The following is a 23,580-nucleotide window of genomic DNA, read 5'->3' as shown; positions in this document are numbered from 1 at the left end:
CTATGGCTGTGTAACAAACTACCCCAAAATGAGAGGCTTACAACTGCAAGCTTTTGTTTTATTTGCTCATAACTCTCTGATTTGGCAGTTTGGGCTGCATCCAGCTAGACAGTTCTGCTGGTCTCTCTGGGTCGCAGGTGGCTGCAGTTAGTGGAAAGCTTGACTGGGGCTGGGTGGTCCAGCGCAGCCTCACTCACCTGCCTGGCGGTTGGCAGCCTGTTGGCCAGGGCGCCTCAGTGGTCACTCGCTAGGCTAGCTTGGGCTTGTTTTAGAGGGTGGAAACTGCATGGCCTCTTGAGGTTTCAGCTCAGAAGTTGTACATCACTTGAGACACATTTTATTGGTCAAAGCAAGTTACAAGATCTGTCCAAATATGTCAGGTGAAAAAGTAGATTCCATCTCTTGTTGGGAGGAGTGTCAAAGACTTGGTGCCGTTTTTAGCTTACCACACTAAGCACAGTTCCCTCCCCCAAAGATATCCTTAATATAACTCCTTTTGTTCCTTCACTCCTCTCCCCTGACTCCCATTCCCTCCTTATACTTTCAATAATAATTCCTTACTTCACATCACCCAAAGCTTCATTCACTCACTCAACAAATATTTTATTATGTGCCAGGGACCCCGAAGTGAACAAAACAAAGTTCCTGCTCTAGTGAATCTAATGTTCTAGTGGAGTGAGCAGACAATGCAGAAATAAACAAGCACACAGTGTAGGGCTATGGTGGACAATGGGTGCTTTGGACAACAACAGAGCAGATGAGGGGGTGGGGAGTGTGTGTGAAAGGGTGGAGGGTAGTTGGTGGTTCCTATTACATGCAAAGCGATCAGTTAACATCTAATGAGGTGACATTTGAGCCTGAAGGAAGTGAGGAAGAAGGTCCACGCAGAGGGAAAGATTTCCAGGTAGAGCAAACAGCCAGTCCAAACGCCCTGGGGCTGACATTGAGAGACACAATTCCTTACAGTCTTAAATGTAGTTTAAAAACACCAGCCGTATGTATTTCATGAAAGAATAATAAAAGAAAATATTTTAAAATGGTAAAACTCTTGCTAAGCGAAAGCACTTTATTTTACCGGATTCTGTTATAATCGATTATAGCTCCTGAGAAGGGAATGGAGGGTCACCTCTCTGAGCTTCAGGGAGTTCACCTTTCAAAAGGAGAACTGTGTGCTTATCCTGCCTCTCGCCTTGTGGTGAGGATCAAAGTGACACCATGAAAAATGAAAGTTGCTCTGCTTCTGGTTTCATTTCCTACCGCAAGGTTGCCCGTGAGTTTTTTTTTTTTTTTAAACGCAAATCAGGTATCACTTTCGCTTAAAACCCTCAAAGGCTCACTGCTGCCTAAAGAATAAGTGCCAGGCACCTGAGCACGACTTCAGAGGGCCCTGGCCATCTCATTTTTTACCCAGACCACCCCCCACCCCAACACACACAACCCCATGCTCCAGTCAAAACCGGCTCTCATCTCAGCCGCTCTCTGCCTGGGATCCTCCTCTCCCTTCTCAAGCCTTAGCACCTAGCGGACCGGCGCCTTGGTGGTTAATGGACCCAGATCAGTGCCCTGCTGGCGCTCAGGTAGATAATGTGTCCACCTCTAAGCCATTATAAAGCTCTTTCCAGACCATCTTCGAAGATCAAATCTTGGTACCGCCCAGCAATAGCTAGCTATGAGGCCCCTGAACAAATTCCTGAGCCTGCTTCCCTATCTGCAGAGGGGTCCGGGACATCCCTTAGGTGGGCCTGGAGAGGACACGGGCCGGCGCTGGCACACACCGCGTCCGGACTTCCGTGCTTCCGACTCTGGGGCGGGGCTGTAGAGCAGCTGACCGGGGTGAGGGGAGCCTCCAAAGGAGCAGGTTCTGGGGCTCGGGGCAGCGAAGGGGTGCGAGGGCTTCCCCGTAGTCCGTCCAACCCCGCCCGCCCAGAGTGCGGCCGGAGGGAACCCCGGGACGTCCGCTCGGCGGGGCGCCGCTCCCGCCCCCGGGCAGAGCTTCCCCGAGGCCGCTGCTCGGGGCCGCAGCCACGCACGCGCGCTTACCCCGTCAGCCAGCAACCCGGGCCTGGCATCCCGAGAACGATCCCAGGAGCAGAGCCTCGCGGGGTGGTGGGCATGCGCGGGCCGCGACGCGCGGCGCGCATGCCCAGTGCTCCCGGGAGGCGGAAGCTCGGAACGGGGACGCGGCCGGGCGCGCGCAGCAGAGGGAGGCGCGCGCCTCAGTAGGCCGCCGCGCACGCGCGGCCCGCGCCGACGCAGGAAGGCCCCGAGGGCGCGAGCCCGCCGCCGCCGCCGGGCCGGGACTGCTGTGCGCCCGCGGCGTGAGGCGTGGGAGGGAGCACGGCCCGTCAGCCGCGGCGCCGCCCGGTCGTCGTCTGCCTTCGCCTCCCGGCGCCAGCGCGGTCTGAGTGAGTGCGGAGCCGGGGCCGGGGCGCGGACAGGCGGGCGGGCCGACTCCCGGAGCTGCTTGTTGGCAGGGCCGCGGCCCGAGGGTGGAGGGCCGACCGGGGCCGGAGCGGCCAGTCCCGGCGGCGGATGCGGCGGGGACCGGCCCCTCCCGCGCCGGCCGCGGCCCCAGGAGGCCGTGGGCCCGAGGAGGCCGGGGGCTCGGGGGCGGGGGGCGCTTGGAGGCCGACGGGTTCGGGGCTGGGCGAGTCTGAGGGTCTCGAGGCCGGGGGACGTGGGGAGGCCGGGGGCTCCGGGAAGCAGGGGGCTTTGGGGGATGCGAGGAGGCCAGGAACTCAGGGAGGCTGGGGGCTCGGGGGACGCTGGGAGGCCGGGGAGCTCAGGGAAGATGGGGAGGCCGGAGGATTCGGAGCTCAGAGAGTCCGAAGGTCTGGAGGCCCGGGGCCTCGGGGAGGCCGGCTGGGCTCTGCTGGGGCGGGTCGAGTGCCTCCAAAACAAAAGGGGAGAGAGAGGAAGGAGGGGGAAGAGGGAATCCGCGGGGCCGCCGGGGGATATGCCGGCCCGCGGGGCAGGGAAGGGTGGGCCTCGAGCCCGCGTGCGGGGCGGCTGGGCGGCTGCGTCCCCCGCGGCCCGCGCTCAAGTTTTGTGTAGCCCGGAGGCTTTCTCTGCGGCAGCCCTGAAGACCTGGCAGGATTCGTTGCGCTTCCCAAGTTTCCTCCTCTTCTCGCCCCAGCCCCCAACTCCGCGGCGCCCGCCGAGCAAGCTGGAAGCACTCTGGGTCCTTTCCTGGCATCCCATTCTTTCTCAAAGGAGTGTGTGTGTGTGTGTGTGTGTGTAGGGTGTGTGTGTGTGTGTGTGTAGGGTGTGTGTGTGTGTGTGTGTACGCTGTTACTTGGTTTTCTTTGATTGCCGGATTTTTTAGCTTAATACACTAAGGGTAAAGGTTTTTGTTTTTGCCATTTCAACAGTGTCTTATTCTTGCTTAGTTAGCCTGCAGCTGGGTTTTTGGCAGTGAGACTGAGAGAATAGTAATATTGTGGTATTCATGGGAACTGGTTGAAATACGGTCAAGTTGAAGGCGATGTAAGAGTTTGGGGGTCTGTACTTAAGACGATCATCATTGGAATTCTTACTTAGGATGTAAACATCTTCGTGGTTGGAAAAACAGGCCATTACTGTTCGAAGTGCAATACCAGAGCCTCACCTTTAATACTTTATTTGTAAAACGGTTAATGAAAATAGTCTCTTCGTTGAAATGACACACACAAGCCCTCAGGTTAGTTGTCCTGTATTTGACAACCTCTGAAAAGTGGGAGGAAAGTATGTGGATGAAGTGATTAAAGATTCACAGTAAATTAGCATTTAGCGTACTTTGTTGAGGTACAGTGTAGATAATATTTTGGTCCAGTTGTACTGTTGAGTTAATGTTTAAAACCCTGTAGTATTTAAACACATGAAACTTTTAAAGGAAGTTTGTGTTTCAGCTTTCAACTCATGAAGATAGTATGTCTTAGTATCTTTATGAGTATATTGTTTTATATTTTTGGCTACTCTTGGAGGGGGAAAACTAGTTGAACTTACCATTATTCTCTTCTGAACACTTGTGTACTAACTGCTGCTGAAACAGCAAGATCAAATATTATAGATTCTACTTTGAAGAATTTCTTTCAGGTCATTATCAAATAATCCAGTTGAATAACGAGCACTGGAAAATATTGTTTAAAACACATGTTCCCTTGTAAACGCGGCCCCATAAGACTTCATGAAAGGACTGAATAGAAGGACTGTACATCATTCAGAGGTGATGCATTGGGAAGCAAGTGCTTGGCTAAATAAAGACGTTGAATCCAAAACTTAGTATTTATGATGTGGGGCAAAGAATGCTGGGACTCCTACAGGAGATTGTGTGAGGTTGTCTGTCACGGAAAGTGCGTACTAAGTATTAGATCAGGAGTGATCAGGAGTGTTAGATCCACTAGTGCAGCGGTCGTGAAGTGTCTGGGGAAAGCGGGAGTTAGGAATGGCAGTAAGGATCATTAAAACATTTTTAGCTAAACTCTTCTCTGTAACACTCCATGCCCTTTGTTGGAAAGTACAGAAATTAATGTTCCAATTCTCAAAGTTGGGTTCTTCAGCTAGATAACTTTTCTTACTAGAAAGTTGGAGAAATTGTCTAAATAACAAAATCATATCGTTAAAGCGTTCCCTTTAAGAAAAAATGCTGATGAGCTCCCTCAGAAGAAATTATTGTTATATTTTGTATGTACATATATAGTCTACTGTGTTATAAAGTGTTATGTGTAGCAAAAGATAATTTTGAAAATTACTGTCTTTGCATGTTATTTTGAGTTATAGTGAGGTGGGATCTTAGTTCATATCTCTAAAGGTTTTATGGAAACCTTTTTTTCCTATATTTTAATGTGTCTTAATTTTGAGAAAAATAATTAAAATTGTCTTAAAGGTAACAAAAGATGCAATTCAAAATGTTAATACAATATGTAAATCTTTAATTTTTTAAATTAAACATTTTCAGTTTAGACATTTTCAGATAGAGTAAGTCTGGTTTTAAATTTCAGTGGCATTAAAAAAGGTCTGTTACTTTTGATTACTGTAGCTTTATAGTATAGTCTAAAGTCAGGGACCCTGATTCCTCCAACTCCCCTTTTCTTTCTCAGAATCTCTTTGACTACTCAGGGTCTTTTGTTTTTACACACGTTTTTAGATTTTTTTGTTGTTGTTGTTCTAGATCTGCAAAAAATGCCATTGGTAAAAAGTTCTGTTATTTTTATCATATTTGTGAAATGAGTTTTTAAATGAGTTTTTTTTTTTTTTTTTTGCTAGTAAATCAGAAAAGTTTAGTTTCTGAAGTATTTTATTTTGCTGTAAAGCTCTAGTTTAAGAACATATTTTCATTAGTTTCATTAGTTTCCTCTGAAATCCCTTAAATAATTAGAAAAAATTACTGTGGGGATCTTTGAGAATTTTCACTGATGTCTGTATTTAAAATGTTAACTTAAAAAATTTGGACAGAGTCAATGACCTTATTTGAGTCAATAGTAATAAACTCCAAGAAGTTAATGAATGCAAATAAGTATTCAAATGTTAAGTTGCTTATCAACCTTTAGAAGGATCCTTGGAATGGAGAAGAATGGAGAGCAGCTCCAGCTTGCCTTGGGTGCACCTGTGTTTCTCTAGCTCGCCCAGATACATTCAGAAGTTATGGTTTTTTTTTCCTTCTTTTCTGTAGAACAGTGTTTAGTAGTGGATTATTTGAGCCCTTTATTGCTTTTTCTCTCTACTGACATTTTGGCAGGGTTCTTTTTTCTTCTTCATTTCATGACTACCAAAAGGCAACCCAGTGCAAGAGAAATGAAATTCATATGTACCAGTTTCTGGCATTAATTTCTAGGAATTGTGCTAAGTCTTATCATTCAGAACTGCACAAATGTGTTTCTGATTGTAAATGAGAAGAGGAGCCCACTCTTCTATCTGTAACAGTTGTATTGTTTTTTACTAGGCTCTGTGATGGAAATGAAATTCAGATACACATATATAGTTAAACTTTCAGTTTAAATGGAATTTTTAGCAAAACTGTTAATTATAGTCTGATTTGCATAAATAGTAAGGAAATGATTTATAGACATAGTAGGAAATAAATGTTTCCCGGAGTGGCAGTATTCCCACTCTTTAGCAGTTGGAAACCTCAGAGAAAAATACTAGTAGCATCACCACAAAGTTTACCTATTTTTAAGGACACGAAGGTGTTTCCTTACAAACTTTGTATTTAATTAAAATACTCCTACCTAAATCTTATTTATGTACATTGCTATTTACTATAAACTCATTTTTCACATCGAGAAGAATGACTGAAGTTACACATTTGAATATTTTCCAGTGGTAGGGGAAGAACATTACTGGGTACCTGTGTGGGTGCCCTGTGCTGTTGGTAGGTGTTACTACCTTTTTACAGATGAATTAAATGTGGGAGAGTCTCTATCCTGTAAGTTGCATTTGTTAAACACCATGCTAGGCCTGAGCTGGGTGCCATAGTGCTTTATCTCCTTTATTACTCGCTAGAACTACTGAGTTGTACTGCTGTCTGTATCCTCCTTTTGTAGATGAAACCCTGGAAGCATCGAGTTAGAGTAGCTCACCGGGGTCCTCAGCCCACAGTGGTGGATGGCTGGGACAGACCCAAGGGACTCTGCAGTGCCAGCTCCTGACGGCCTGCCTGCCGCCTCCTTGGCTGGAAAAGCAGCAGTCTGTAAAATCTTAATCCAGTCTTCTGCAGTAGGAATAAATAGTGTGCTAGTGTAATGACCATGTCTGGGAAAGTTTAGATAATTGTATTTTCTATTTGAATCTGACACTTTCAGGTCATGAAGTTCTGATCTGGCCAACATAGTATAGGTAAACATTTTAATTAATATACCAAAATTGTTTAATTATTTGAAATTAATTTAGGGTTAGGTAAAGTGTATAATGCATGATGCAGTGATTGATACTTCTTATTTGTCAAGATGTGCTTTAGTAAACTCCACATTTACAGTTTTTTCATTGGTGACTTTTTTGGGGTGTTGATGTTTGACGACAGTTTTCTGGGAAGCAAGGAGTATGTAAGGGAAAAACAAATTGCACATTTCTCACACAGGTATGAGCCCCTTGTAGTAATCCTAGTATTTACAACCTCTGACACATTGCTGCTCTATAAATGTTTCTGAAATGAATGTGCTCATTCTCACCAACTTAGAATTTTCCATTCTGCTTTTTTAAAAATATATTTTTAGAATTAATTAATTTATTTTTGGCTGCATTGGGTCTTTGTTTCTGCATGTGGGCTTTTCTCTAGTTGCGGTAAGCGGGGGCTACTCTTCACTGTGGTGTGCGGGCTTATTGCTGTGGCTTCTCTTGTTGTGGAGCACGGGCTCTAGGCACATGGGCTTCAGTAGTTGTGGCACTCAGGCTCAGTAGTTGTGGCGCACAGGCTTAGTTGCTCCGCGGCATGTGGGATCTTACTGGACCAGGGCTTGAACCTGTGTCTCCTGCATTGGCAGGCGGACCCTCAACCGCTGCGCCACCAGGGAAGCCCCATTCTGCTTTTAAGAGTCGGCATATACTCTGTTCCTTTATTTGGGGCCAGTGAACCAAAACGAAGGCTTAGAAGAACCTGAACCGTCGTGTCTGTGGGCTGTGTGTGCGTGCCTAGGCTCTCCCTTCTGCCCCCATATTCTGTATTGAAGGTAGTCCAAGGTGCTTGTCACGTCTACTGGTGACCAAAACACCATGCATTTGTCTTTGCTGGCCTAAAGGAAGAGCTTAAATGATTTTACACATTACATATTTTTAGTGGCTTGTGTGTCTTCTCATGAGAATTTAAGCACCCATGACGGCAGAAACTTTGTTTTACACACTTTTCCAAATTCAGTACCTGACACAATATTTATTGAGTAGAAGAACCCAGACTTATTAATTATTGGAGAACAGCTATTACATCAGTAGCTGTCTGCTGTTTTGTTTGCCTTGGTAAAGGACCTCACTTTAAAACCACATAGGACTTGATACCAGGGAAGAAATGGATTATCGTGTTTTCACCTTTGTCTGCTTTATTTTAGATTACCGCTGTTATCAGACTTGGGCCAGGGAAAAAATACTGCTCTGCCCCTTTACAGATTTGTTCTTTTTTTCTAGAAACTGATCCTGTATTAATTGATCTTGTGTTCTTTAGGACTCGTCTCATCCTAAGTTCTGCAGACATAGAAAATTGCTCAAGGTGACACAAAATGAGCGGGACTTGTAGAAGCTCCTTCATTACTGGTCCAGAAGCTCTAACGTGTCTTTTACTAATCAGCTGGATTCATTGGCTGCTTTACAAGAGTTTTCCATTATGCCCTGAAACCATTTTAAAAAACCCATTTTCGTATTGCTGCAGTGCCAATTACATATACAACATGCCAGCTTTCCCTTGCCGTGACAGGTCACTTACCTTTACCTGGGGGAAAGTCAAGATTTGGGTAAAAAAGAGCAGTTTGTTCTTCCTCAGCGAGTTCCCCCTTAGTCTTGCTGTACGGTGTGGGGAAACAGGCACTCTCAGAGAGACCAGGAGGCTTCAGGTTGTTGAATTGGTTCTCAAAGTAGCCACAGGTTAGAAGTGCAAATAAATGCTCCAGCCCCCGCTTCTGACCTACTGAATCTGACTCTGCGGCCGGGGCCGGTGGTCAGTTTCAGCTTGCTGTCAGGAGCTTTTGATGCATGCTAATGTTTGTGAACCACTGCTTTAGAGTGTTTTAAAAGAAACGCCAGTTGTAGCAGGCAGACATCAGTCATAAATGGCAGAGGTATGTGTATGGTCTTTTTGACCACTTAGATTTGCTAATGAGGTTGCTTTCATGTCAGGACTCTTAGATATGTTTCTAAGGGTTTTTAGAGTCTTGAGAAGACCTCACAACTCCTTTTGTGTAGTAGAGATTTTGAATGTTTTCTGCTGAGACCACTTAATTATTTTGAATCTTGGTGTGAATTTTAAATGAAAACTCTTATGTTGAAGTGGCAGTTTGTGTGTCTTCCGGACTTGTGGCTTTTGGCAAATAACAGGAGAGTGTGTACATGTGAGTGCTTAAGGCACACGTTCCCTGGTGGTTTTGCTTTGGTGCTGAAAAATTGGCTAGCTTTATACTAGAGTCAGGCTGATTGCCAAGTCTTGGGGTGACTAATGAAGCAGCATTGTGTGAATTGATTTCTATGCCTAGCATTACATTCATATCTAAATTTAATGAATTTCGTTTTGCCTTTTGTCCTTTCCTTTTTTTTCCTAAGAAGGCGGCTAAGTAAAAGTTAGTGTACCAAATGGGATTGGTGATGTGCCTTGTGCAGAATTAGATGCATCTGTTGGTAAATAGACTATTATAAGCTGAGGGACAAGGATTCTATATTATCTTTTCTCATGCTGCCGTAGTAGATGGTCAGTCAGTGATTGTTTGACGATTGAAGAAGAGGCTCTCCTGCTGAGGTCCTGGAATTACAGAGACTAAAGTGAATGACATGCCGCTGTTGTGGGCCTTTTGTGGTAAGGGGTCTTTTAAGTGTGTGAAAGTTGTTACAAAGGTAGAGACGAAGAACTCATCAAAGGCAGATGGAATTGAGTGTAATGTGATCTCAAAACAGTGAGAAGGTTCTTTCCATGTGAATTTTCTCCACCCTCCCCCGGCCCCCCCAACCACGGTCAAGCTTTCAGTTAACTGTGCAGCTGCATGAAGGCAAAAATAATATAAATGAGCTGGTAGACTCCCATTAAATGTATAGCTGTCTGCCCATTATTCGTGGGGGATTGGTTCCAGGACCCTCCTAGGATACCAAGTTCCTTGGATCCTCAAGTCCCTGACCTAAAATGACGTAGTATTTACATACATACATTTAAATGCACACCCTCCCGTATACTTTTTTTTTTTTTAATTTTTATTTTTTGGTGGTACGCGGGCCTCTCACTGTCGTGGCCTCTCCCGTTGCGGAGCACAGGCTCCGGACGCGCAGGCTCAGCGGCCATGGCTCACGGGCCCAGTCGCTCCGCGGCATGTGGGATCTTCCCGGACCGGGGCACGAACCCGTGTCCCCTGCATCGGCAGGCGGATTCTCAACCACTGCGCCACCAGGGAAGCCCCCGTATACTTTAAATTGTCTCTAGATTACTTGTAATACCTAACACAGTGTAATGCTATGTAAATAATTGCCAGTGTGGCAAGTTCAAGTTTTGCTGTTTGGAACTTTCTGTGATTTTTCCCCAATATTTTGAGCCTCGAATGCAGAACCTGAGGATGCGAAGGGCAAGTGCATTTGAGTGTGCCTGGCCCAGAGCAGCTTCTCAGTGGATGTCAGTGGATGGTTCTCCTGGGATCCCCCCGCTCCCTAACCATCAGGCTGCATCCCCTGAGCAGCCTTCTCTCTGATTACAGCTTCAGCTCATCCCTGTCTGTCTCTGTCCCCCGTCAGTCTCCCCTCCCAGCTCCTTGGGGTCGTTTCTGTAGTATTATTACCACCTTGTGGTTTTATTTTATTTTTAAAAAATTTTATTTGTTTATTTATTTATGTCTGCGTTGGGTCTTCGTTGCGGTGCACAGGCATCTCATTGCAGTGGCTTCTCTTGTGGTGGAGCCACGGGCTCTAGGTGCGCGGGCTCAGTACATGTGGCTTGCGGGCTCTAGAGCACAGGCTCAGTAGTTGTGGCACACAGGCTTAGTTGCTCTGTGGCATGTGGGATCTTCCCGGACCAGGGCTCGAACCTGTGTCCCCTGCATTGGCAGGCGGATTCTTAACCACTGCGCCACGAGGGATGCCCCCCACCCTGTGGTTTTAAATAGCCTTTTCTTGGTTATAATGAGGTTGCACATCTTTTTATACGTTTACTGGCCATTTGTATTCACTGGTTTGTGAAGTGCCCATATTTTTCTATTAGTTTTAAAGAAATTTATTTGTGGACTTCTATATATTCAGAACACAGGTCCTTTGTTGGTTATATATTTTGCCACTGTCTCTTCCTACTTTGTCATGCAGTTTCACTAGCTTGGTGGGTTGTTTTTTTTCTTTTTTGAATGAAGAGAAGTTCTTAAGTTTAATGTAGTGCAGTTTATCAGTCTTTTCCTTTATAGTTGGTGCTTTTTGTGTCTTTCCCTACCCTGAGGTAATGAACTTAATTCCTGTTATTTTCTAAATGCTTTATGATTTTGCCTTTCCCCTTTAACTTTATAATTCTCTTGGATTTGGTTTTGGTGTGTAGTGTGAAGGAGGGATCCAATTTTGTTAACATGTGGACATCTTAGTAGTTCCAACACCATTTCTTAAAAAGAATAAATGCTCCTTTCCCCCAGTGCTCTGTGGTGACACTTTTGTTGTAAATGAAAGGTCCATATATATGTGTGTGTCTGCTTTGGACTCTATTTGATCCCTCTGGTACTAACCTACCTACAGTATAGTAGCTTTATAATAAGTCTTATCTCCTCGTGGACCTCTTCCTACTTGGTTCTCCTTCAAGTGTGCCTTGGCTATCCTCAACCCTTTGCAGATCTGTATATGTTTTAGAATCACTTGGCAGCTTCCCAAAAAATTCTTCCAGTTGTTGTTTGGGATGACATTAAATGTATAGATCAATGTGTAGCGAATTGATTCTAGATTTGGGTTATTACGGATAAAGTGTATGAATATTTTTGTACGAGTTTTTTTGTGGACCCAGGCTTCTATTTTTCCTGGGGATGGTTGTTTAGGATTGTAATGGCTGGATCATATGGTAGGTGTCTGTATAGCTTTTTTTGTTTTTTTTAACATCTTTATTGGAGTATAATTGCTTTACAGTGTTGTGTTAGTTTCTGCTGTATAAGAGAGTGAATCAGTTCTATGCATACATGTATCCCCACATCCCCTCCCTCTTGCGTCTTTCTCCCCCCCCCATCCCACCCCTCTAGGTGGACACAAAGCACCGAGCTGGTCTCCCTGTGCTATGCAGTTGCTTCCCACTAGCTATCTATTTTACATTTGGTAGTGTGTATATGTCAGTGCTACTCTCTCACTTGTCCCAGCTTACCCTTACCCCTCCCCCTGTCCTCAAGTCCATTCTCTGCATCTGCATCTTTATTCCTGTCCTGCCCCTAGGTTCGTCAGAACCATTTTTTTTTTAAAGATTCCATATATATATGTGTTAGCATACAGTATTTGTTTTTCTCTTTCTGACTTACTTCACTCTGTATGACAGACTCTAGGTCCATCCACCTCACTACAAATAACTCAATTTCATTTCTTTTTATGGCGGGATAATATTCCATTTTATATATGTACCACATCTTCTTTATCCATTTGTCTGTCGATGGACACTTAGATTGCTTCCATGTCCTTTACATGTTGTAAATAGTGCTGCATTTAACAGTGTGGTACATGACTCTTTTTAAATTTGTGTAGCTTTTTTTTTTTTTGCGGTACGCGGGCCTCTCACTGTTGTGGCCTCTCCCGTTGCGGAGCACAGGCTCCGGACGCGCAGGCTCAGCGGCCACGGCTCACGGGCCCAGCCGCTCCGCGGCACGTGGGATCCTCCCGGACCGGGGCACGAACCCGTGTCCCCTGCATCGGCAGGCGGACTCTCAACCACTGCGCCACCAGGGAAGCCCCTGTGTAGCTTTTTAAGAAAGTGCCAAACTGTTCTAAAGTGGCTGTACCATTTTACGTTCCTACCAGCAGTGTTTGAGTGTTCCAGTTGCTCTGTATCATTGGGGCAACACGATGGTTAGTCTTTTAAGTTTTTGCCATTCTAATAAGTGTGTCATGGTATTTCATTGTCGTTTTAACTTACATTTCCGAAGTGCCTTAATAACACTGAGTATCTTTTTTTTTTTTTTTTTTTTTTTTTGCGGTATGCGGGCCTTTCACTGTTGTGGCCTCTCCCGTTGCGGAGCACAGGCTCTAGATGCGCAGGCTCAGCGGCCATGGCTCACGGGCCCAGCCGCTCCGCGGCATGTGGGATCTTCCCGGATCGGGGCACGAACCCATGTCCCCTGCATGGGCAGGTGGACTCTCAACCACTGCGCCACCAGGGAAAACCTGAGTATCTTTTTAGGTGTCTACTTGCCATCTGTACATCTTATTTGGTGTTCAGATCTTTTGCCCATGAAAAAACATTTTCTTAGGGGTGGATTCTTTACATATTCTGGATGCAGGTCCTCTGTAAAATACTCTCAATGATTTCCTCCCATGCCGTGGCTTGTTTTTTGCATTCTCTTAACAGTGTCTTGAAGAGCAGAAGTTATAAATTTTGATAATGTCCCATTTATCAATTTGTTGTTTTATGGATTGTGCTTTTTTGGTATCATATTTAGGAAATCGTTGCCTAACCTAGGTCACAAAGATTTTCTCCTGTTTCCTCCTCCCCTCTCTAGAGTATTTTTATAGTTTTACGTTTTACATTTAGGTCTGTGATTGATTTTGAGATAATTTTTGTTTGTGTTGTGGGATATGGGTCCATATTACTTGGAGGACTCTTTCGAGGCCTAGAATGAAGATAGCTCCCTCCAGAGAGCATTTGTTTCTGCTTCAGCCAGTCTGGGACCACCTGAAACCAAGTCCAAGGTTTGAGGTTTTCTGGACCACACAGAGCTGTCATTGTCTTGGTGAGCTTATTCACTTCTGGCTTACTCTCATCCTGAGCTGTGTAGCTTTTGAGGTCCTGCTTAGGGAGGTAGGTTTAGACACTTTGGGGGGCCCGGCTTTGATTCCTGTCCTTCTTTCCCTGCATTGTTGTGAAAAGGAAAGTCAAAAATTTCAGAATTGGCAAATGACTTCTGTGCAGAGGTGGTTTCTCTGCTTGTTTCTCTCTGGGTTCCTGAGTTCACTTTAAGTTTGGTATTTCCTTCTTGTCCTGTCATTTTCTGGTTGCTTTTAAGATTTTTAAAGTATTTTATCTGTCTTTTTAAGACTTTTTCAGGGGAGGGTTGGACTGAACAACATAGCTTGCAGTTAAGGAGCCAAGGAAAGTTCTTTTTCATTTCACTCCAGTGTCTAGTCTAAACCTGGACCCGCCCTCGCCCGTATCAGCCGCTAGCCACACGTTTAAATTAAAATGGAATCGGATTTAAAGTTCTGTCCAACAGCCAAGCTAGTCCCATTTCCAGGGCTCAGTACCCACATGTGACTAGCGGCTCCCCCTCGGACGGTGCAGATGGGGAGAAGGTTTTCACAGTTGCAGGAAGTCCTGCTGGGCAGCGCTGGCTGGACCGAGAGCCTCTGCGGGGAGAGCTTCTGTGGGGCCTCGAGGCGGCGAGTCTGCCCCAGAGAGCCGCTAACAGAGCTGCCCTTGATGCTTAAGGTTGGCCCTTTTCTGGAATCTGCCTGCAGCCAAACATGGCTGAGCCCCTTAAGGCTTCTGGGGAAGGCTCTCCATGAGGTGGGTGTGGGTGGCAGGCTGTGGCTGTCAGGGTGCGGATGGGGAGGGCAGGCCGCGGGGCGCTCACAGATCTGCAGCTGGAGCTGGCGTTTGGGGAGAACGCTCAGCATGTGCTGAGCTGAGTCCCTGCCCTGAGCAGGTCGTAGTCCAGTGACCAGGCAGCAGCAGTGCCATGTTTAGCAGGTGCTGGGCAGAGCTGTGGGGGACTGCAGTACGCTGCCACCCCATCCCCAGGGCCACCCCCAGGGGTCAACAGAAGGAGCCTGGTGGGGAGGGGGAGGAGGAGGGGGAGAGTGTTCTAGGTGGAAGGGAAGCACAGGCAAAGCTACATGTTGGTGGGAACGTGCAGAGATTGGTTTACTGCACTGTATGTTGGATTCTAGCATGGAGAGAGGTAGCAGAAACCACGGATTTAAGAAAATGTCACCAAAGGATATTCCATCCATTCACTGAGTGTTCGCTGTGAATTGGTAAGAGGATTATTAGTGCTGGGGCTGTGTCAGAAGCTCTCTTTGTAGCTCACAGAGCATTAGGATAAGAGCACGTGCTGCAGCAGCCCCCGCTGCCCCTTTCTGCTGCAGGGCGCCCCGGATGCTGGGCGCGATTCAAAGAACTGGGGGCATGCGGACTTAGCCGCTGTCTGTGGCCTGCTGCTCTGGGAGGAAGGGTTCAGCTGGCTCAGTGCAGTCTGGCTGCAGGGGCTCTGTCCGAAAGACAGGGCGGTAAGTGGGACTGAGGGTGGGGAGGGGAGAGGTTGGGGCCACAGACGTGGGCTGGTCATGTCAGTCCTCTTCGTGGCCACCTGTGGGGCTGCCTGGCAGCGCTCCTCTGCTTCATTTCGGGATCAGAGAGCAAGCAGAAGAGGTGAAAGCTCAATTTAACTGTACCAGGGTATGTCTTTGAACTGATAAACTACCTCAGAGTCCAGTGTGTGCGTGCCCTGTATCAGGCTTCTCAGGCTTGAACAGGCACACACATCACCCAGGGATCTCGTTAGGTTTTAGGTTCTAATTCAGTCTGTCTAGGGTGGGGCATCAGATCTTACATTTCTAGCAGGCTCCCAGGTGGTGCCGTGCTGGTGGTCCCTGGGCCCCACTTTGAGTAGCAAGGTACTGGTTTTCAAGGTATGGGTCATAAGATGACGTTGCCTCACTTAGTTGGAACATTGAATAACCACTGGCAGTGCAGTGGTGAAGGGCATGGCCTTGGAGTCAGACTCTGACTCTGTGGTCTTGGCCTAGCTTGTTAACTTCTCTAACTCCATTTCCTTGTCCTTTAAATTGGCCAAATAATAGAACCATAGGCTGATGAGAGAACGAGGTGATATGCAGCATGTAAGGTTCTGGTGTTCACTAGTGCGTGTGTGACCTTTTGAGATATTTCACAGAAGGTAATAACTATTAAAAGTAAACATTTACAGTAAAAGTTTGCCAGTTTTTAAAGTTCTCAGTCCTCTCTGCATCATTGCCCATTTTGTAATATTGCAGCTCAAAGAGAATGGGGGTATTTCTTTCATTTACTGCTGTATACACAGAGAACGTAGAGGCACAGCTGATACAGCTTGTTTTCCTGTGGGTGAATGTCCTTTGACTTTTTCAGCTGCTTGCTGAAAAAAGAAAGGGAGGGAAAGGAGAGAAGGGAGGGCGGGAGGGACCCTTTCTGACCCTTTCTGCTAGGGTCAGAAGGTGCAGTGCTGTGTCTTCACATAGATTTTGTTTTTTAATTTATTTATTTTTGGTTGCGTTGGGTCTTCGTCGCTGTGCATGGGCTTTCGCTAGTCGTGGCGAGTGGGGGCTACTCTTTGTTGCGGTGCGCAGGCTTCTCATTGCGGTGGCTTCTCTTGTTGTGGAGCACAGGCACTAGGTGCGCAGGCTTCAGTAGTTGTAGCACGCGGGCTTCAGTAGTTGTAGCATGTGGGCTCAGTAGTTGTTGCTCGTGGGCTCTAGAGTGCAGGCTTAGTAGTTGTGGCGCACGGGCTTATTTGCTCTTCAGCATGTGGGATCTTCCCGGACCAGGGCTCGAACCCGTGTCCCCTGCATTGGCACGTGATTCTTAACCACTGTGCCACCAGGGAAGCCCCTCACATAGATTTTTAAATAAGCATTTTTTTTTTAAGTTGCCAGTAGTAAGGGTGATGGAAAGCCATTTTATACTAAGGATTTTGAAACATGCATAAATGGGAATTGTGTGAGTTTCTATTACATGGATATTATACTTAATAATTAAAGTTAAAATATGAATCTTCAGTTTTATTTTAAAACTTTGTGGAAATTTTCAGACATATGCAAAAACAGAATGGTGTAGTGAACTCTCTCTGTATTCATCACCACCTTTAATGGGCATCATTAATTAATATTAACTCTAATCAGAGATACTGGCTTATATTTAAAAGATGTGAAGGCACTTGCTTTGGGAACATATATGCTAATGTTGGCCAGATATTGTGGCCCTTGCTAAAATGTGACATAACAATTCATGACACATTTCTTTCAGAAGACTGGAAGGGATCAGGTGTAACTGTACAGCTTTTTTAAGTCAGTGATGCACAGAGCATCTAATAGTCCTCATGAGCTGGGTGTTAAGCAAGGCTGTGGTTCTCTCCACGGCCTTGGAGACTGGTGTGGAAAAGTCATCCCTTCCTCCCTCCCTCCCTCCCTCCCTCCCTTCTCTCCTTTCCCTCCCTTTCTCCCTTTCTTCCTCCCTCCCTTCCTCCCTCTCTTCCTCCGTCCCTCCTTCTCTCCTTCCCTCTTTCCCTCCTTCCCTCCTTCCCTCCTTCCCTCCTTCTCTCCTCCCTCCCTCCCTCCCTCCCTCCCTTTCTGTTTTTCTTGTACTTGAGTCAAAATAAACAGTAGCTTGCTTTGCTTTGCTGTCTTGCTTTAATGCTCCTCGTAGCAGTACATATCTTGTTTTTTTTTAAAACTTAGTCATTAGGATGGAGAAGCAGCATGAAGCTTTAATAGAACAAGGTTCATTAGAGAGATATACTTAGTGTATTAGTCTTTTTCAAAAAATGATTTTATTAAACATTGAAGAGATACAGAAGAACATGTGTAAGATGTGTGTAAGGTGTAGATCAAGAGTGCTCTGACCTCCCAAAGGAAGGTACCCGAGTCTGCAGAGGTGAGCTTCCTCGTACTGGCCCAGACAGAACACACTTGGGCTCTGCAGGCCACCTACAGCTTCTGTCCCCAGTACTCAGCCCTGCCATTCTGGCACAAAAGCAGCTGTGGTAAAGGAGTGAGTTGTCTGTGTTCCAGTACAATTTTATTTCTGGACCCTGAAATTTGAATTTCATGTAATTTCACATGCAACAAAATGTTATTATTCTTTTAATAATTTCTTTAATCATATGCAGTGTAAAAACCTTTCTTAGCTCATGGGCTGTACAAAAACAAGCAATGGGGCCACCCTGGTGTAGAGAAGAATAAAGCAAGCCTAGCACCTACGGCCCAGCTGCAGCAATGGAGGCATCTCCACTCTGAAGGCTCGCCTGCTGCCCACCGCAGCCCGCCTCCCACATCGTGAAGCCTGCATAGCCATCCTCCCCCCAGCCCCCTTAGCTACAGCCTCCTTCTTCAAGGCCTGATATCATTTGTATTTTACTCACTTTTATTTTCTTTGTCACTTGGTTGTGACAAAATCTCAGGGCAAAATGTCTGTTCACTGCTGTATCCCCAGCATTTAAAACAGCGGTCACTGAATGCATGTTGCGTTTATTATTTCTTATTTTTGTGTTGGCTTCGTCTGTGTTGAACTTTATTAGGGAATCACAGTACATGTGACTTGCCTTTTCCCACTCAGCACTGTGATTGAGACCCGTAGGAGGTGCCCTACGTGATCAGTGCGTTCACTTTCACTGTTGTGTAACCTGGTCTCCAGTTGATGGGCATTTGGGTGGTTTGCAGCCTTGCTCTTGCAAGCGCTGCTGACACGTCTTTGGCTGCCCATGTGTGTGGATGCGTCCAGCCTGCCCACGTGGGAGTGTGATGCCGGTTCTGGGCTGGCCAGCCTTCAGCTTGAGTGCTTACTGCCAGATTGCTTTTAGAGTAGCCCTGCCAATTTACATCCCGCTCCTGGTTCTGCATCCTTGCTAGTAGTTTATTTTGTCTTTTTTTTCAGTTTTACCATTCTGGTGGTTATGTAATAATATCTTTTTGTGGTTTAAATTGAATTTCTCTTATTACTAACTTTGTTGATACTCTTTTAATATATTGGTCATATCTCTTCTCTCTTCCATGAAGGACCTGTGAAAACATTGACCTAATTTCTTCTTATGTTTTTCTTATTGACTTGCAGGTGTTCTTTCTACGTGTGGATTACTATCCTTTGTCATTATAAGTTGTGAATATTTTCTTCCAGTTTCTGGTTTGTCTTTTTACTTTTGAGGTGTCTTGGAACTAAAGTTCTTAATTTTAATGTCGTTGACTTTATCAGTCTTTTTCTTTTTTTAAAAAAAATTAATTGGGCTTCCCTGGTGGCGCAGTGGTTGAGAATCCGCCTGCCGATGCGGGGGACATGGGTTCGTGCCCCGGTCCGGGAGGATCCCACGTGCCGCGGAGCGGCTGGGCCCGTGAGCCATGGCCGCTGAGCCTGCACGTCCGGAGCCTGTGCTCCGCGACGGGAGAGGCCACAGCAGTGAGAGGCCCGCGTACCGCAAAAAAAAAAAAAAAAAAAAAAAAAAAAATTAATTAATTTTTGGCTGTGTTGGGTCTTCGTTGCTACGCGCAGGCTTTCTCTAGTGCAGCGAGCAGGGGCTACTCTTTATTGTGGTGTGCTGGCTTCTCGCTGCGGTGGCTTCTCTTGTTGCAGGGCACGGGCTCTAGGCACGTGGGCTTAAGTAGTTGTTCCGTGTGGGCTCAGTAGTTGTGGCACGCAGGCTCTAGCGCGCAGGCTCAGTAGTTGTGGCGCACGGGCTTAGCTGCTCCACGGCATGTGGGATCTTCCCGGACCAGGGCTCAAACCCGTGTCCTCTGCATTGGCAGGTGGGTTCTTAACCACTGTGCCACCAGGGAAGCCCCAGTCTTTTTCTTTATGATTAGTTTTTTTTGGGTCTCATTTAAGGAATCTTTCTTTGCCCAAGGGCTACAATTTGATGTGAGGTATTTTTTTATTTATTCATAAAACATTAATTGTTCTAGTCAATAAATATGTTCAATATTTAGATATATTTTCTTTTCTTTTGGCCACTCTGCGTGGCTGGTAGGATGTTAGTTCTCTGATCAGGGATTGAACCCGGGCCCTCGGCAGTGAAAGCATGGAGTCCTAACCACTGGCCCGTCAGGGAATTCCCTGTATTTTCTAATTTCCATGAAGATTCCTTTGATGACTTATGATTTATTTTAGTGTGATAAATTCCAAATGAGTTAATATTTTTCATGTACCTTGTTGTGACTTATTTCTAAACGGGGATTGTAGTAAGAAAATGTGTTCTGTATGGAACCACTTATTTGAAATTAATGTTATCTTTAATAGACCCACATCCTAGTTCAGTTTGGCTACATCTTGGTCCTGACTCAGAAACTTCTGGGCACCTAGGTACTTAAATTCCAGCTATGCATAATTTATACCTTGGTTTTGCAAAAAGATTAGATTAATAGATTAGACTAAATTTTTTTATTTAATAGAGTTTCTTATATTTCATTTCTGCCTCTGGAAATACTTGTTTTATTTCCTGCCTGAAGTCAAGGTGTTTAATGCTCGTTCTCAGCTCTTGGACTCTGTTCTGTCCAAGCTGAAGCTGGAGGACAGGTGGCTGCCTCGACTGCCACTTTGTTTCAGCTTAGCCGATGGGCAGGGGTTCATGCTGTGCCTGCAGCCGCTTCCTTTCAGTGGCATTTGTTAATTAAGCTGTTTAATTTTACTTTCTTAAGGACTGATGGAAAAAAAGGAGAGAAAGAAAATTTTAGTTTGTGGTTATACCAGGGTCTTTTAGCCTAGTGCTTATTTTGCGTATCCATTTCATTTTTGTTTTGTTTACAAAAAGTAGCGTTGACTTGAAAATTAACAAAATTAAATAATGAGTCAGAAATTAAATTTTATCCCTCCCCTAACGTCTCAGGTATTGGTAATTGAAGGGGTCTGGGCGTCATGGTTTGTGTGGGGAGGCAGGTCTTTTTAAAAGAAAGAGTATCTCATCTGGGAAGCTAAGACCTGGGTTCAGATATTGTCTCTCTGCCTTTTGTCAGGTGACTTTTGACAAGTTGTTTAGTTTCTGTGAGTCTCGGTGTCCTTACCTATAAAGTCTGGTATTTATAATATCAGCCATTGAGGGTATTTGTGCAGCTACTGTGTAAAGTTTGGACAAATGTGAAGTGCTAGGATCAGGATCTTTACTCGACTTATGTAGTGTTTTACTACTAAAGGCTGAGTCTTTTCCACTTATGTGTTTCCCTGGTTTGTTTTTGAGCTGGTCTAGTCAGTTCATTCATTTGTTCAGCATTTATTAAACACCTGTCTTGTGGCTCATACAGTATTAAGCCCAGGTGATACAGACAAGAGGGGAGTGGGGCTGGTTCAGGTCAGAGGCTGTGTCACAGCGGAGTCTCTGAGGCCTGGAGGGCACGTCCCCATTGATAGTCAAGCTCTGGTGCAGACTTTCTCTGTTAAAGGCCAGATGGTGAACACTTCAGGCTTTGCAGGCCGCATATCTCCTGTCACGTATTTTTTTCCCCTCTTTAACCCTTTACAAAAGTAAAAAGCATTCTTAGCCAAGGAACCATACAAAAACTGGTTGTGGACCAGATGCAGTGGCCTCTGCAGGTTCTAACTGTCTGAAAGGATCTGTAGAAGTCGAGTGGAAAATGGGAAGCAGGAAGGGCCTTCAAGACAGGACCCGCCCTGTGCAACGGTGTGGAGGCGTGAGGGGCCGGGGTTTGTGGAGCTGAATGTCCCTGTGAAATCTGGAGTACAGGATAGGTTGGGTAGAGGAGGAGGTGAAGTTGGCGTTATAGGCAGGATCAAAGAAAGCAGTTTGTACTTGGTTCTGATATAGAACACATTTGTATGGTTGGAGGAGGTTTGGACTGGATCAGCGTGGGCCGTGTTACAGTAAAGCAGTTGAGAAGGGGGAGGAAGCACGCGTCTGTCACTCAGGAAATGCCTGCCCGGTGTCACTCGCTAGTGAAGAGACGGGCAGAATTCAGATGGTCCAGTTCCACAGCTTGTGTTCTTTTAATGATACAGTTACGTTGTACAGATAAATGAAGAAAGCCTTGATCAAGGGCGTGACTGAGGAACGGGAGAGAAGGGGACTGATTTGAAGCCCGTTTCTGAGTTAATCTCCAGGCCCAGACCAGGCAAATGACGCGGCAGGGGCCGCGAGAGGGGTCCAGGGTAACTCTGGGACAGCTCCCAGATTTCTCCTGCGGTGACAAGTTCACGAAGCTGTCTTTGCTCTTGAGTTTACTAGGGATCACAGTTGCTTTGAGAAGGAAACATTGTTTCCTAGGTCCCTGAGCCCCAGAAATTAAGTTGTAAGCAGAATTGTGTAAATGTGTGTTGTTTTTCCCTGGGGAGAGAACTCTAGGGCTCTTGTTGGATTATTAAAAGGGAGCCCAGCCCCCATGGGGAGTGGCTCCTTGTTGTTAGATTGTATACTTCTGGCACTCTGCAAAGGTTTAAGCTAATCATCCAAATCACAGGGGTTTTACTTTAAATGTAATACATCCCAAACTGCCAGGTAAATCCCAGACACATGCAGCCCCTCCGAAGTGGAACTGTATCCCTAGCCTTTCCTCCCCTCCAGAGACAAAACAAGACACGTGTTTGGTACATAGAAGGCTGGCCAGGTGTGTGGGACTCCCACGGTCCTGGAATGTTTTCAACATGCTATATTGTACGTTAGAGCTGAAGTTTACATACTGTTAGGCATCTCTTAATAGTCACATGGCTGTGAGAGATGGACAGGTGTCACCTTTAAGTAGGATTTGCTAGCACCAGAAATGAGTGTAGTTTCTTCCTAGGAATGTGTGACCTCAGGCCCCCAGCTAAATTAAGGCGGCCTAATCAGGCAGGAGGTTCTGAGGGCTCAGAGGTGACTTCCCAGGAGCTGTGCACGGGCAAGACCTTTCCCTGGGCAAGGTTCATGCTTTACTGCACAAAGCCTAGAGAAGTTAATTATTATTTCTGTCATTACTAGGGAGTTCAAGGAATTATTGCCTTTAGATAGAAGATATATTTTGCAGCCACACGCAGTATAATTCACCACAAAACTGAAAAATCAGAATTTCTACACCAAAGTAAAGATGTCTCCAGAAGTGTGTCATCCTTGACACCTGTCCTAATTTTTTATAAGGGACTTGAATAAAGATCAGGAGTCATGCTGGGGGCCAGCTCATTTTTAGAATCAATATTTTAAAATATTTTGACAGGTTGTAATGAAGTGCTGAAATCAATAAGGTAAAATTAAAATTTATCAGGAATAAATGTAAAATGCAGACATAAATCAAAAAGAAGATCAACTGAGAAAGTTGAAGATGGGTGAAATATGTCTTAACTGTACCTGTGTGTAGAAGACAGGGGGATTTAGTTGACTAAAATGGATTGTCAGACATTTCTATAAAGGCACACAGTTTCCATAAAAGGAAATATCTTAGGTTTTTCAGACTAATAGGCAAAATCAAGGATATTATGTAAATACTTCTATAATAAGAGAGAACACCGAATTTCTACAGATTTTTCATGGACAGAATTCAAATTATAACTGAGTATAACTTTTTTATAATACAGGTCCACTAATGAGAAGAATGGAATTCTCTTTTGGGGGAGGAAGGGGATAACGCTTTCCTTAATTGGAGTTTTGAAGTTAGTACTCCCTGTCATTGGAGTCAATTACAGATACTCATCTCTTAATGCTGATCTGCCCAGGAGGTTTTATGTGTTTCACCTTTGAGAATGTCTTTATGCCGATAGGTACTCTCAGATCCTGATATCAGTGCAGGAGTATGTCATTTTAATTGAGCATATTCATTGCTTGGAAGGCATTTATAGAATTCTATTAGGTTCTTCTTGATATTTGCCTTTTAGCATGTCATTATATTGCAGATTAATCACTTCCAATTGATGGTTAGAGGGGGGCCTCAACTGCATAGTTAAATGGATTTTGAAATATGTAAATTTTCATTATACTTGCATCAAGGTTCAAAAAATGCTGCTGTAGCTTAAACTCAGAAATGTATCTGCTGTGAATTTGTGTGGGAATGGAAATCTCGCTTGTCTTTGTAACTTTTGAGAGCATAGGGAGAGTGTAAAGAAGCGTGGTGTTA

The 23,580-nt window shown here is 45.3% G+C and overlaps 1 protein-coding gene across 37 annotated transcripts in view; it reads left to right on the top strand.

Annotated features, from left to right (window-relative positions):
* Positions 1-2,246: 2,246 nt before the first annotated feature.
* PTK2 (protein tyrosine kinase 2) overlaps positions 2,247-23,580 on the top strand; it is a 247,644-nt gene continuing 226,310 nt past the window's right edge. For 9 of the 37 annotated variants that reach the window (XM_067017384.1, XM_067017382.1, XM_067017395.1 and 6 more), the window contains exon 1: positions 2,260-2,405. The gene's annotated coding sequence lies outside the window, so the exon portion shown is untranslated. Of the gene's footprint in view, positions 2,406-23,580 lie in introns of all 37 variants that reach the window. The other 28 variants (XM_067017367.1, XM_067017381.1, XM_067017366.1 and 25 more) reach the window with 14 other exon arrangements.

This window comes from Kogia breviceps, chromosome 17 (genome assembly GCF_026419965.1).
Source record: "Kogia breviceps isolate mKogBre1 chromosome 17, mKogBre1 haplotype 1, whole genome shotgun sequence".
NCBI classification, from domain to species: domain Eukaryota; kingdom Metazoa; phylum Chordata; class Mammalia; order Artiodactyla; family Physeteridae; genus Kogia; species Kogia breviceps.
Note: the sequence above shows the minus strand (reverse complement) of the source record. Positions and strands in the feature narration are given on the sequence as shown.